Genomic DNA, 13,786 nt, shown 5'->3' with positions numbered 1-13,786 from the left:
TGGGTACACGGGGTACACCCCAAGGGGCGGTCTTGTCGCCACTTCTTTTCAACATTGCCATGATGCAGCTTCCCCACCAATTGGCCCGGGTGGAAGGCATTCATCACGCACTATACGCGGACGACATAACAATTTGGACTACCGAAGGGAGCCTTGGGGAAATGGAGGACCGCCTTCAGCGGGCCGCCACCATAACCGATAGCTACGCTATCGGCTGTGGTCTCCAATGTGCTCCCGCAAAATCGGAACTTCTGCACATCAGATCCGATCCTAAGGACAACACGAGTTTGCAAATCTCTCTGACGGGAGGCCCCATCAAAGAGGTCGGGGAGCTCCGCATACTAGGTCTGTTCATCCATAACAGGCTCAGCCCGGAATCCACTATTGCCAAACTCAAGCGCGTAGGCGAACAGGTCGGGCGCATGATCCATCGCGTTTCTAACAAGCGCGGCGGGTTGCGAGGCAGGGACGCGCTTCGGCTCGCCCATGCCTTCGTGACCAGCAGGATCCTCTACTCCGCTCCCTACCTTCGCACTACGAAACAACAAGAAATAAGAATCGACACCATCGTTAGAAAGGCTACAAAGCGAGCACTGGGCCTCCCAGTGGCCACCTCCAATGCTAAGTTGTCGGCGTTGGGGGTGATCAACTCCTACCAGGAGTTACGAGAGGCCCACCTCGTGAACCAATATACGCGACTCTCGCAGACGGCATCCGGGCGCCGCCTGCTAGACCGCTTGCACATCCAACACGAGTGCACTCCAGAGGAGACGTGTCGGATTCCGGAGCTATGGCGTCACAAGCTCTGGGTCCCTCCACTCCCGCGCAACATGGACACACATACACACGAAGGCAGACGAGAGGCGCGCGCTCGGGCCCTCGAACACCAACACGGATCCAAACAGGGTGTATACTACGTTGACGTGGCAGGGCCGTCGCCCAATGGATTCTACACGGCCGCAGTAGTTCACCAGGATCAATGCGTTAACGGGCTCTCCTTTCGAGCTCGAAATTCAGCACAGGCTGAGGAAGTAGCCATTGCGCTTGCCGCCTCGGACTTGAATTCGAAGGTAATCGTGACAGATTCGCGTCGAGCCTGTCAACACTACCTGGCTGGCGAGATTTCACCTTTAGCCTGGAGTATATTAAAGCGCGCAGTGAGGGAATCGGACCCTTCGCCCAAACGCATAGTTTGGACTCCAGGCCATCAGGGCGTTAGAGGTAATGAGGCTGCGGACGCGGCTGCCCGAGCGCTTACCTACCGGGCACCTCACCCAGGCTCTTCCGGCTCGGAGATTGTGCAACCGCTTCTGCGGTTCAGAGAAATTCTGGACGACTATTGCGAACGCCATCGTCTTTTCCCGGTCCCTGCTAAGGGCCTGAGTAAAGCTGATGAGCGAACTCTGAGGCGCTTGCAGACCAACACTCTGTTGTGTCCTGCAATAGTGAAACATTTCGACCCCAAAATTGATGGGCGCTGCCCTCACTGTGGGGAAGTTTCCGATACCTTCCACATGGTTTGGGCCTGTCAAAAGAATCCTTCCCTTCCCCCCAATCCTTCCCCTTCCCGAGAGGCATGGGAGGCAGCCCTGCTCAACTGCTCGGGGCTGGAGTCTCAAAGGGCTCTAGTCCAACGGGCGCGAGTAGCGGCCTCGTCCAGCGGGGTCCCGGACTAAGGACTCCACCTATGTAAAGGGCCATTTTTGGCCTGCAAACTCTCCTGTTGTTTATTAAAAAGTTTTCACCACCACCCAGGACATTGCCCTACATCATTATCATAATCATCACCAACACCACAGCTTGGCCATCGCCGGAGCAGAGTGCACTAAAGGCTAATGGCCACTGCCACTGACCTGTTTTTACCGAGAACGCTCCTGAGGATGTGATTTCATATATATTTTAGCACTCTTCAAACACACTCCAAGGTCAACCTTGATGTGCGTCTGACCTTGAGGCCGCGGAGCATAGACACACCACGTGACCCGCGAAGCAGTGGCGCACCTGCGCGCACTCGCCGGCTCCCTCGCTGTGATGCCACATGACTAGGAGAAGGAAGGCTGGCAGAGGCGCAGCTGCGCGTGCTAGCCGGCTTCGCCATTGTGATGCCACGTGACTAGGAGAGAGCGCAACAGTTGCTACGCGTGCGGTTACTGCTTCGGTTTCGCCACGGATGAGGCGCGCGCCGGACCGTGTGTGTCCTCTTTGGCGTCGCCGCCAAGCCGCGTACGATCATCCAGGCGATATAGCTCGCCGAGAAGGTGTACTGCAGGGCACACGAGCTAAAAGAGCCGCTGAAACCGAGGAGCAACGAGAAGCTAGACTTGTGAAGCAACGCAAAATAGCTTTCGCTCTGTATAACAAGGTTTAGAAGAGCTGAACCTCGCCAAATTTTTTTTAGCAGTGCATCTGTCACTTTAATAATTAAACCCTGGTTAACAGCACCGTCAGTAACTAGGGCACGGACAGAAGCCGCGACTTCGGGGCAACGGAGAACGAAAAATGCTCATTTTCTGTAACTGACTAATATATTGTAACGTGGTGGCCAGCCGAAGAATGAGACGTGGGGAACGATGGAGAAGAGATGATTTAATGGCCGCTGGCCTAGCGCGAACGCTCCGTCCCGAGCCACTCCCAGCTTCGTCGTCTTCGTCACACTTCCCGGGGCCACCGAGCGATCGTCCCGATCGGTGACAGAGACGCGCAAAATGGTGATGAACTTCAGAGGATGGTGGGACGGAAAGGAGAAAGTGGTGAGGTGCTGGCCGCCGCAGTGGATGAGATGATCGAAGGATGAGTCCCGGTCCACGAAGAATCCGGGCCGGAGGGTGCCAGGAGCTGACGGCCGAGGTCCGTGGGCGCACCGGCCGGCAGGGGCAGAGGGGCGGTGTCTTCACGTGTGGGTCTTGGGTCGGTCGGGTCGGTCGGGTCTTGGGTCGCCGTGTCTTGTGGTCCGGGCGGGGGACGGGGCTGGGGTGAGCGGCGAGGTCGGTTCAGGTCGGGCGGGCTGGGGCATGGCCGGCCGGCGCGGACCAGGCACTCATAGCCGACGTCCATGGCAGGCGCAGGACACCGAAGCTCCGGGACCAGGATGGCGATGAAGGGACCCCAGCACCTCACACGAAATGTAACGTGGCGGCCAGCCGAAGAATGAGGCGTGGTGAAGAATGGAGAAGAGATGATTTAATGGCCGCTGGCCTAGCGCGAGCGCTCCGTCCCGCGCCATTGCCAGCTTCGTCGTCTTCGTCACAATATCTCCGTAAGAACATCATTCTTTTTGTGCAGAAATAGTAATGAAGCGTTTGCCAGCATGAAAAGCAGAAAAGCTACAATTTTTGCTGAAATATCAACTCGTATCTGCTTTCTGACTTTCCGCTGATTCCTGGGCACTGTCCTCTGTCTTATTTCTAGCCATAATTCTTGGTATTCACATCTCACCACCTATTAGTTTATGATTTCATGCCACAAATATCGGTTGTGTACTTTCGTTTCAAGGAATATGGTAAGCCGCTGCTTGTGACATGGGTAAACAGCGTGTTGGTACTGGAGATAATGCCCTCAAGCTCACTACTCACTGGCTGAGTTGTTTTCCACGGCCTCACTGTACTTAGCGCAGGTAATATTCGACTGGCAGGGCAAGTAAACGGACCACGAAAGGCTTTGAACCGGACCGAGTAATGCCCAAGGTTCTTGTACAAAAGTTTTGAATATTGGAATATTGTAATGGTGTGGAAATTTTGAAGGTAATGGTCCATTCTGCCGATGTGTAGTAAAATTTGTTGCTTCCGTAACTTGCACCGTGAAGTTAAGACTCCCATAGAAAACCAATGAGAAACACTTCGAACAACAGCAAGAACGTTAATAGAAAACAAATGCAAGCCTGTAGAAGCGGGATCTGCGTATGTATTGGTTGTTATAGCGAAATGTTACTGTATATGAGAAAAATTGCGTTCATGAATCGGTTCCCGTTCAAGAACGGTTTTGTCCAGAATTGTTGGATATACGCGACGGTTCTCTCCATCGATAGATGCTAGGCATGGTAGAATGCGCTTGCGGCGCTCCTTGTTCTCTGCCTGCAGTGTTAAACTGCACCGCTGCAAAACTTCAGGGCACTAGCTCTCATGGACCATTTACTTTTCGTTCCGATAATGTTCCTGACCGACTTTCGGCGCGAATCCACAGAGAAAGTCGATGACGCGCGTTCCAGCAGAAGGATTTACCGCTTCCGTATCAAGCTCTCCGGCAGCGGTGGCGGTCACCGGAAACTCCACATGCGAAGCTGGGGGGTCTGCAGGTGCCTCCACCGGAGGAACTGGCTCTCTGGGCGCCTGCTGCACCTGCTCTTGCCCTCCGTCTGTGGCACCTGCGGCGGTGGCCTCCGGAATGGCGGCTTCTGGCACTTCGTCCAGCTGCTTGTCGGTGGAGGCCTCTCCGCTGCTCACTTTCGGGGCGCTAGACGGGGAGGTGCTGACGGCCAGAAGGCCGCCGTGGGCTTCGGTGCCAGCGGTGGATAGCGTGGCAGGCAGCTCCATCCTCGCGGTGCCATCCGCCTTGGTGGCGCGTCGCATCTTTTCACGATGCTTCTGTCCTTTGCGCCGGTTGCCGCTTCTTTTGGACGCGGTCACCTGTTGTGGAGTTAGTAAAGAGCAAACTTAAAAGAAAAAGGGGATATTTGAGAAGGACAAGGGTTAAAAGCTAACCGAGAAGATGACTCGATATATTTATAGCGGAAAGAGAGCTTCGCTAATGAATTCGAAAGGAAGTCTTGTGAAAGGCCCGTTCTTTTTTTCAAGTTTTCCTGCCAAGCTACGCCGAGCATCAAGCCGCGTGAAACCTGGCACTTACTGCAAAGCCCGTATGCATCCAGTTCCACTAGGGATACTCTGCTGCCAGTCTCCTCCATTTCGGTATAACTCACACATTCCTCTAATAATGGAAATTAAGTTTACTGCCTAGTCACAGTTCTTACATGCACCTCCCAAGGGATGAGGTCCCGCCAATACACACTCCCTGTACCCACCATAGGTCCCACACACCCACCTCCCATACAGGCTCACTACAAACTTCACATCCACTGCGCCCTTCTTCCCCAAGTTGTATGTCGAATGCAACCTCGGCCGCCGGGCCCATCGTACGTAGTGAATCATCTGCATTGTAATCTTCTAAACACTCCCTTCATAGATATTACTAACTCCCCAGTAGGTTGACCTGCCGTAGTCATGGGTTTAGTTTTATTGTTCTTCATGTGGCCACAGAATTAGGCTTCTCGGCTCCCAGCACAATCGAAGAGTGCGCGCCAGCTAGTTCTCCCTCACCAAGGCGCACCCGGACCGCATATGATCACAGAAGACTTTCTCAAGAGCGCATATTGCACGGCCGTAAGGTGCAAGCTAGAAGGGTTGGTTACCTTTTCGTTCGTTAGCAGGCGGACCCGAGGTTGGTAACAGGACACAGCGAAGCCCACGCCACTTTACGCGGAGAATATCCCCTATAGTGCACTATCACTGCAACAAAGTGCGATTAAGGGCAGCACGTACGGATACAGCTGTTGTTGAATCTGCCTGATCGGCCGCTGTAGGTGCCGACGCACCAAGTGTGACCAGTTCGCCGATTCTCTGCGGCTGCAGCTCTCCACCAGTTGCGCTTTCCACAACCTCGGGTTCATCCTGAGCTTCGTTGGTGGCCGCCTTCGCGTAGATTTCGTGCCGGACACCGGTGGCCACGCTGGGCTCTGAGGATCCGGGGCCCGGTGGGAACAGCGTGAGAGGGCTTCCGCGTTAAATCCATTGTGCTGGTGTGGATGCTGCATTTCGCCATGACCGTCCCTGCCGCTTTCTTTGAGCATGGTGACCTGGGCATAAGCGTTTGGCATCACAAGCAAATCCTGCCAGGACACGTTTTAGAGAAACTGGCTGGTATGGCAAATTGCACAGTTCTTACATTGCAGCTAAATTATGCGCAAGTAACGAAACCAACGGCTACAGAGGAAAGAAAGAGTATCAAAATAAAGCGCTTCAATCCTGAGGGTATGAGTACTGCCTTGCTTGCTAATGTCCAGGCCAACACGTTTCGTACTGGACCATGCTCAAGTGGTCAGGCTCTTCCTGCAAACATCCTTGCAGCTCCCAATGGGTGAACACAGATTAATTTGGAGATCTTGCGATGCTGACCGGGCCACACTAAACACTATTCAGAAGCCAGTCCGTGAGAACGGACAGTATTTCAAAGGACAATATATCGTTGGCACACCTAGGCGTAGCCAGCGGCATGCAAAGTAAGCGAGCACATTACCCGGAATCGGTAGGCCTAACGTACTGCATGCGCCGTACAGCGGATCAGCTTTTTCATCTAGACATCCAACAAATACGCGCCTGACTACGACCAGCGGGTTTACTTCAGGTGTCACGAAGAAGAGAGAGAGCGTGCTTCTCGTCCCTACCTTTCAGAAGGAAGATACTGCTGAAGAGAACCGAGGAGCACAGACGTCGTGGCCAGTCGGCAGCTCCGTTCTTCTTCGCCTAGCTTGTGGAGCGTGCGCGCGCCGCGGATATCCGCTTCTGCTTTTCCTTTTGGCTGCCGTACGCCCTCACGCGTTTGGAGGAGGAAATAGTGGCAGGGCTTTAACGTAGCTAACCGATCAGACGTGCGAACGCATGTGTTTAGCCTGATTGGGTCATGGTTTTGCTTTGCTGGCTCGTCGGCACGTCTGGCGGCGATATTAGACTCAGGTCAAGCTCTGATCGAGGTTTAGCTGATTTGGTATATGTTCGCGCCGCAGATGGAAGCACGGGCTTACTCCAAACTACACATCCACTGCGCACGAGGACGACAACAACCGTTGGGTCGTCCTGTGTGCACTGCCCTTGTTCTTTCGATTGGCGCTTTTTTGCTTCAACGAAGCAACTTGAGTGTGCGCTATGCTGCGCAAAATTTCTTTCCACAAACGCAGCGACTCCCATTCTGAATATTTTTTGCCTCTCCGTCCAGTCAATGCGAAATTCAAAAACTTTACATGGATTATAATGGATTTTGCATATAAAGCCATTGTCCGGCATTCGATCTCCTAGTTAGCAGGTCCAATCTCGTATCGCCGTCCAACGAGTCAGCTTACGCCATATTGCCAGATTTTTTAAGGCGAGAGCCTTTAATGCCTCATCGTTGTCGACAGAAGGTTGTCGACAGAAGGTTGTCAGCATAAGCTTGTCAGGAGAGGTGTCACGGTTTTCGGTTGGTCGAAATGGTTATGACGTCAGAGTGGACGGAATCAGAGTAATGAGGTCACGCACGGAAATAAAAAAAAGAAATGACCGGAAAAAAAGAAGTTAAAACAAATGGAAAATAAAAATAAATAAAACATTAGAAAACTGCAAGCAATATAAACAGAAAAATAAAAAGAAATTAAAAAATATGAAATAAAAACTCACAGAAAATTAAAAAACAAAATAAATAAATAAGAAAATTAAAACAACAAATAAAATAAAAATAAACAATACAGAAATCAATGCCAAACAGTGCGCCAGGAAAGACTTTCGCCTTTCAGCACTTTAGAGAACTATCATAGTGCCCCCTGAATTTTTCCCCTCTCGACGCTTCTGTTTCCTACAAATCCCCGCCTGTGTCTGAGCCACTCTCTCTCCAAGGATCAGAAGGAAATTGCACGGGCCTGCCTACTGGCTTGAGCCAAGCCACTACCGCTGCCACGTGCAGATAGAGGAGAGTTAAAAGATAAGAGGAAAGAGAAAAAGGAAAGAAGAGACGCGCGTCGCAGAAACAACTGCGTCCGCCGGAGCGGACGCTGCAGAAAAAACATAAGCGGCTGAAGCCGCGCTTGCCGAAGCGTGGATGTGGTGGTTGTTTAGAGCGTATGAAAGGTAATGCTCGAAGCGTTTTTCGAATAAAAGTTGGATGTTCTGCGCTGTATGCGTGTACGTGTTTCTGTCTCTGTCCGTGTTTTTTTTCGCGCAGTTTAATCAAGAAGGAAAGGAAAGGGAAAGGCTTTCGCATGTCCGCTCTTAAGCCGACTTAAGTGCAATCCTGTTTTTTTCTGGTTGCCTTGGGACGTGTCTTGGGATAGAATGGTGTGGTGACGAGGTCGGCAGCCTTCGGGCTGCGGCCGCGTATCTGTTTTTTCAGCCAGCGTCCGCTCCAGCGGACGCGGTTGTTGCGACGCGCGTCTTTGCTCTCTCTTTTTCTCTTTCCTCTTATCTTTCAATTCTCTTCTATCTGCACGTGGCAGCGGTGGTGGCTCGGCTTGAGCCAGTAGGCAGGCCCGTGCGCTTTCCTTTTCATTCTTCTCTCAGTCGCAACCAACCAACCAGAGCCGCGTCTGGCTTCCCGAAGTCGTCAGCTACCTGTGCATACCTCTCGCACACAGGTGGGGCAAAATTTAGGCCTTTTAGGGCCGATCTTCACTTAGGTATCGTGGCGGCGGCGCTAGGCCTAACGCCTACGGTGGCGCCCGGCCGTGAGTGAGTCGCCCACCTGCGGCAAGATGGCTTCGCCAAACCTGCAACGTGGCTACGACCCGGACGCCATGGCCTGGTCCGAGGTTCCAGCAAATCCAGCGCCTGATAGCCCGGCCTCTGCGCCCATCGAGAACTTGAAGTTATTCAAGCTAGTGGAACGCCGCTCCCGCAAGCGGAACGCTTCCAAGAAAGCGGACGCCACGTCGCCAGGCCGCTCAACACGGCACAACGCTGCTGCGCGCGCTGCAGCGCTTCACGGTGGGCCCCAGGGACCTGCTTGGAAACCAAAGCCGCTGCCGCGGCTTCATCCCGAAGACATCGTTATCATCCTGAAGCCCCGGGTGACCGTCGCTCTGAAGGATGTCTTTCAACATGGTGAGCTGGGAGCAGCGTTCGCGGCCTACCTGGGCGCCAAGGCCGCAGCATCGCTCAGCCTGCTCCCCACATGGGAGCAAAACCTGATCGTGGCAGGCACCCGAGAGCCGCACGTCGCAGACAAGCTATTGCGGGACTTCGAACTAACAACACCGAAAGGCCAGCTCTCTATGTACGGCCAGTTGAAGCTTACTGGTGACGTGTGCCGCGGCGTCATCACCGTGGCCAAGCACGAGACCAGTGAGTCCCTGCAAAACAAGATCCAGTGGCGTGCTGGAGAGCTTGCCGATATCCGCAAGCTTGGAAAATCAGACGTCGCGGTGCTCACCTTCGTGGGCAAAGTGGTGCCGCGATACGTTCATTACAACTCGGAAGTCACCCTTGTGCGTGCATATAAGAAAACAATCCCGGCCTGCGTGCGGTGCGGCACCGTGGGACACCGAGCAGACACATGCCCCTGCCCGGATCAAAAGTGTGGCCTTTGTGGCAGTGCGGTGTCGACCGTCGACGGGGTGAAGACACCGCATGAGTGCACACCGTCCTGTGCAGTCTGTGGGCAAGCCCACGCCACCAACTCCCGGGACTGCACGGGGAAATTCAGGCAGCTCAAGGTGCCCGGCCGCAAGACTAGGCGCCCAGAGCTCCCTGGAAAACAGCGACCTGGCCGGCAGGCAAGTCATCCCAATTCAGGTGCCGGTGGCGGAACGCCGCGTGGAGCTGACGGCATCGACAACAAAACGTCATCATCATCATCCTCGGTGAAGTCACCACCCGGGAACAAGACTACGCCCCCACCGCCACCGCCCAGCGGCAGGGACGCTGGCCACTTCCCGGCGCTCAAGACAAATGGCGCTGCCGGCGCCCGGGCATCAGCGTCTCAACACGGCAAACAACAGGTGAGCAGCTGGGCTGAGATCGCCTCCTCCTCCTCCCATTCCCCCTCCTCCCCAGTTATCGTCTCCGCACTCGATGCGGAATACAAAAAACAGATCGACGTGCTCCGGGCACAGAATGAGCTTTTGCTCAACAAAATTCAAAATTTAGAATCAAAATTGGCGTCCGCCGCTCCGAGCCCGCAGAACTCGGACGCAATGGAGAGCGACGCGGAGATCTCGCCTGCCCTCGTGACAGCCATCTCCGCGATGGAGGAGCGCTTAACCTCTAAATTACGATCTATGATCGAGACCGCCATGGACCAAATCTTGACCAAGGTCAAATCTGCCATCCCCGCGGTAGTATCAAAACACATATTGGACAACCCCCGCCTCCTCCGTCGGACGGGGCCCATTAGGGACGTATCCCGTCCTTCAAAATTCAACCGTCTGATTATTGATTCGGACAATGAGGACAGCTGCCCCGCTCCTTCCGTCATCACCCCCTTGATGGCGCAAGTAGCTGGCTCTGAGGCAGCCAATCCCTCCTCCTCCCCCCCAAGAATTTTAAATCATGGCGAGACACCTTAATCAAAGGCGTTCCGCCATATCCAATTCGGCCGTGTCAACTTCAATAACACAGTGGAACTGTAGAGGCTTTAAGGACCGCACTAAGCGGGCCAATTTCCGCCTCTACCTTGAAACTTTCGAGTCCTTACCAGCCGTGGTTGCCCTCCAAGAGCCAGGCCTGGGCGCCACAATTTCAAATTACACGACGTTCCAACAGGACCCCGCGTCTTGTCTTCTCGTTCACAAAAACTACACAGCCAACCTAGTGGATCTCGACCTCCAACTAGAGTACTCTTATGTAATGGTGACCCTCCTACCAGTCCGCCGCAGGGACCCACCGTTGCATATACTTAACGTGTACTGCTCTCCCAAACTAAAGCGAGTGACTTTTGCGGACCTCTTTAGCCGCGCGCTAAGAGTAGCGGGCCGCGATCCCCTGCTGATTGTGGGCGACTTTAACGCTCCCAGTCAGCAGTGGGGGTATCGCAAGGAGGAGTCGCGCGGGCGTAAGCTGGCGGAGCTTGCGTCCACGTTGGGCCTCACCCTCCACACGGACCCTGTCCACCCAACCCGGCTAGGAAATTCCGTGACACGGGATACGTGTCCGGACTTAACCTTCACTCGCAACATACGACACGCAGACTGGCTCAACACCGAGGAGACCCTCGGTAGCGACCACTGCATCATTAACACTACACTACGCACACGCCCCCTCAAGCGTCCAAGAACACAAGCCCATATCCCAGATTGGACGAAATTCAGGCAAAATTTTAACTCACTTGATAATACACCCATTTCCGCGCAAGGCTACACAGCATGGTCCCAACAGCTGCTGGCACACCTTTCCTCGCATGAAACACACATCCAGCTCTCAGAGGCGGTCACGGACGTGGATAACCACCTTCTACACCTCTGGGAAGCCCGTCGCAGCCTCGTCCGCCGTTGGCGAAGGCAGAAACACAATAGAAAGCTTAAAGCTCGAATTGCCGAGCTTACCCAGAAAGCGGCAGAGTACGCGGCCCAACTCGCCGACTCCAACTGGGTAGATAGATGCAACACGGCCGCGCGACAAATGTCCAGCCGAAACACGTGGCGTCTCTTTCGAGCCCTAATCGACCCAACCCAAACACGATCCGAAACACAAAAACATTTGCAGCGAGCACTGCACGCTTTTCCTGGCAACACGACTCAACTGGCACAGAAACTTCGGGACCAGTATCTGTGTACAGCCCAAGACCCCCGTGGATCTGCGTACTCTTATGCAGGCAGAGAGAACACGGACCTGGATCAACCTTTCCAGCTCCATGATCTGCGGGCGGCTCTCGCCAAAATGAAACGGGGCACTGCGCCAGGACGGGATAAGGTCACCGTCAAGCTTTTGACGAACCTGCCCGACTTGGCATACCAGTCCCTCCTGGAATACGTAAATGCGATTTGGCGCGGGGACACCCCCCTGCCAATCGAATGGAAAACGGCTTTGGTCACATTTATTCCTAAAGCTGGCAAACCAATTGACACAGATAACCTCCGCCCCATCTCTCTCACCTCATGCGTGGGCAAACTAATGGAGACGATGGTGCGGGATCGGTTATCTACATATCTTGAACACAAACAAGTCTTTGCGAGCACCATGTTCGGATTTCGCCCACACAGACCCGCACAGGATGTCCTCCTGCAACTCAATCGGGAAGTCCTTGACCCCCTCGAATGCCCCCATAATGACCGGGTAGTACTCGCCTTGGATCTTAAAGGGGCATTTGACAATGTAACACATGAGATCATACTCACTAACCTAAGTCACACCGAGTGCGGCCTCAACACATTCCAATACATAAGCCAATTTTTAATGGATCGTCAATCCTACATTCGAATTCAAGATAGAGACCATGGTCCTTACCTACTCGGCACGCGGGGAACCCCTCAAGGCGCGGTACTTTCCCCGCTGCTCTTCAATCTGGCCATGATGCACCTGCCGGCCCAGCTGAGTGGTGTCGCCGGCGTGCAGCACGCCCTGTACGCTGATGACATCACTCTGTGGGCCACGCAGGGCAGCACAGGAGACATTGAAACCAGCCTGCAAACAGCGGCGACGATAGTAGACCGCTACGCCCGCTTTGCGGTCTTCAATGTTCCCCTCAAAAATCGGAATTTGTGCACCTCCGCCCCTCACAGAAGTGCACAACTAAAATATTTCTCTCTCTTGAGAGTGGTCCCATACGCGAAAGTGATGAGATACGGGTACTCGGACTCTACATCCACAAACACAGGCGGCCAGACACTACATTGGCCAAACTCCGTAAGGTGGGGGACCAGGTGGGCCGCATGGTCCGCCGGGTTTCCAACAAACGCGGAGGGTTACGAAGTAAGGATGCCTTGCGGCTGGCAAACGCCTTCGTAACTAGTCGAATTCTCTATTCGACTCCTTATCTCCACCTACGGAAACAAGAGGAGGACGCCCTTGAGGTCATCCTTCGCAAAATTGTTAAACGTGCCCTTGACCTCCCTATCACTACTTCAAACAGCAGGCTTATGGCTCTTGGGGTGGTGAATACTTTCCGGGAGCTCCGGGAGGCGCACCTTACAAACCAGTACACGCGCTTGTCGCTAACGGAGTCGGGTCGCCGCCTTCTTGCTCGACTCCATATCCAACACACCCCTCCAATGGAAGACAGGTTTCGCATCCCGGAACTGTGGAGACGTGCCCTCCACGTGCGGCCTCTTCCAGCAAACATGTCACATGAAGACCATAATGGTCGGCGCCTGGCACGAGCGGAAGCGCTAGCCCGATATTATGGCAACAAAACAGGTGTATACTACGTGGACGCTTCCGGCCCTCACCACGGGGGATGGTACACGGCCGCGGTAGTTCACAACAGCAACACAGTTAACGGCCTAACTTTTAGAGCTCGCAGTGCAACACAAGCAGAAGAGGTCGCGATTGCTCTCGCGGCCTCACATTCCAATTCAAAATACATAATCACCGACTCGCGAGGGGCCTGTCGGAACGTCGAACAAGGCTGCACTCCCTTCCTAGCCTATCGAATATATCAAAATTGCATACGGGATACGGACCCCGCACACCGTTACCTCATATGGGCCCCTGCTCATCAGGGGTTGGCAGGAAACGAGGCAGCAGACGCAGCCGCCCGCGCGCTCTCTCACCGGGCTGTTTTCTCCTCCCCATCCGATCAGGAACCCGATTTTAATCCGGTCTATACATTCAAAGATATTACAACATATTATCAAAATTGTCATCGCCTTTACCCTAGCCCATGTAAAGGCCTGAAGAAGGCGGATGAGCGGCTCCTTCTCCGCCTTCTCACCAATACTTTGCTGTGCCCGGCAGCGCTAAAACATTTTGACCCCTCCTTTAGCGGCAGCTGCCCACACTGTAGTGCAGTGTCTTCTGACACTTATCACATGGTGTGGGCCTGCCCCTCCAACCCCGCTATTCCCCCCATCCCCAACCCAACCCGGGAGGACTGGGAGGCGACCCTGCTCGGCTGC

The 13,786-nt window shown here is 54.0% G+C and overlaps 1 pseudogene; it reads right to left on the bottom strand.

The window, feature by feature from the left end:
- The window catches only part of LOC149332848 (endothelin-converting enzyme 1-like), a 29,053-nt pseudogene extending 23,211 nt beyond the window's left edge, over nucleotides 1-5,842 (bottom strand).
- Between the last annotated feature and the right edge of the window lie 7,944 nt (nucleotides 5,843-13,786).

This window comes from Amblyomma mixtum, chromosome 8 (genome assembly GCF_055824585.1).
Source record: "Amblyomma mixtum isolate Tamu chromosome 8, ASM5582458v1, whole genome shotgun sequence".
In the NCBI taxonomy this organism is placed as follows: Eukaryota; Metazoa; Arthropoda; class Arachnida; order Ixodida; family Ixodidae; genus Amblyomma; species Amblyomma mixtum.
This window is presented reverse-complemented; position numbering and strand designations above follow the sequence as displayed.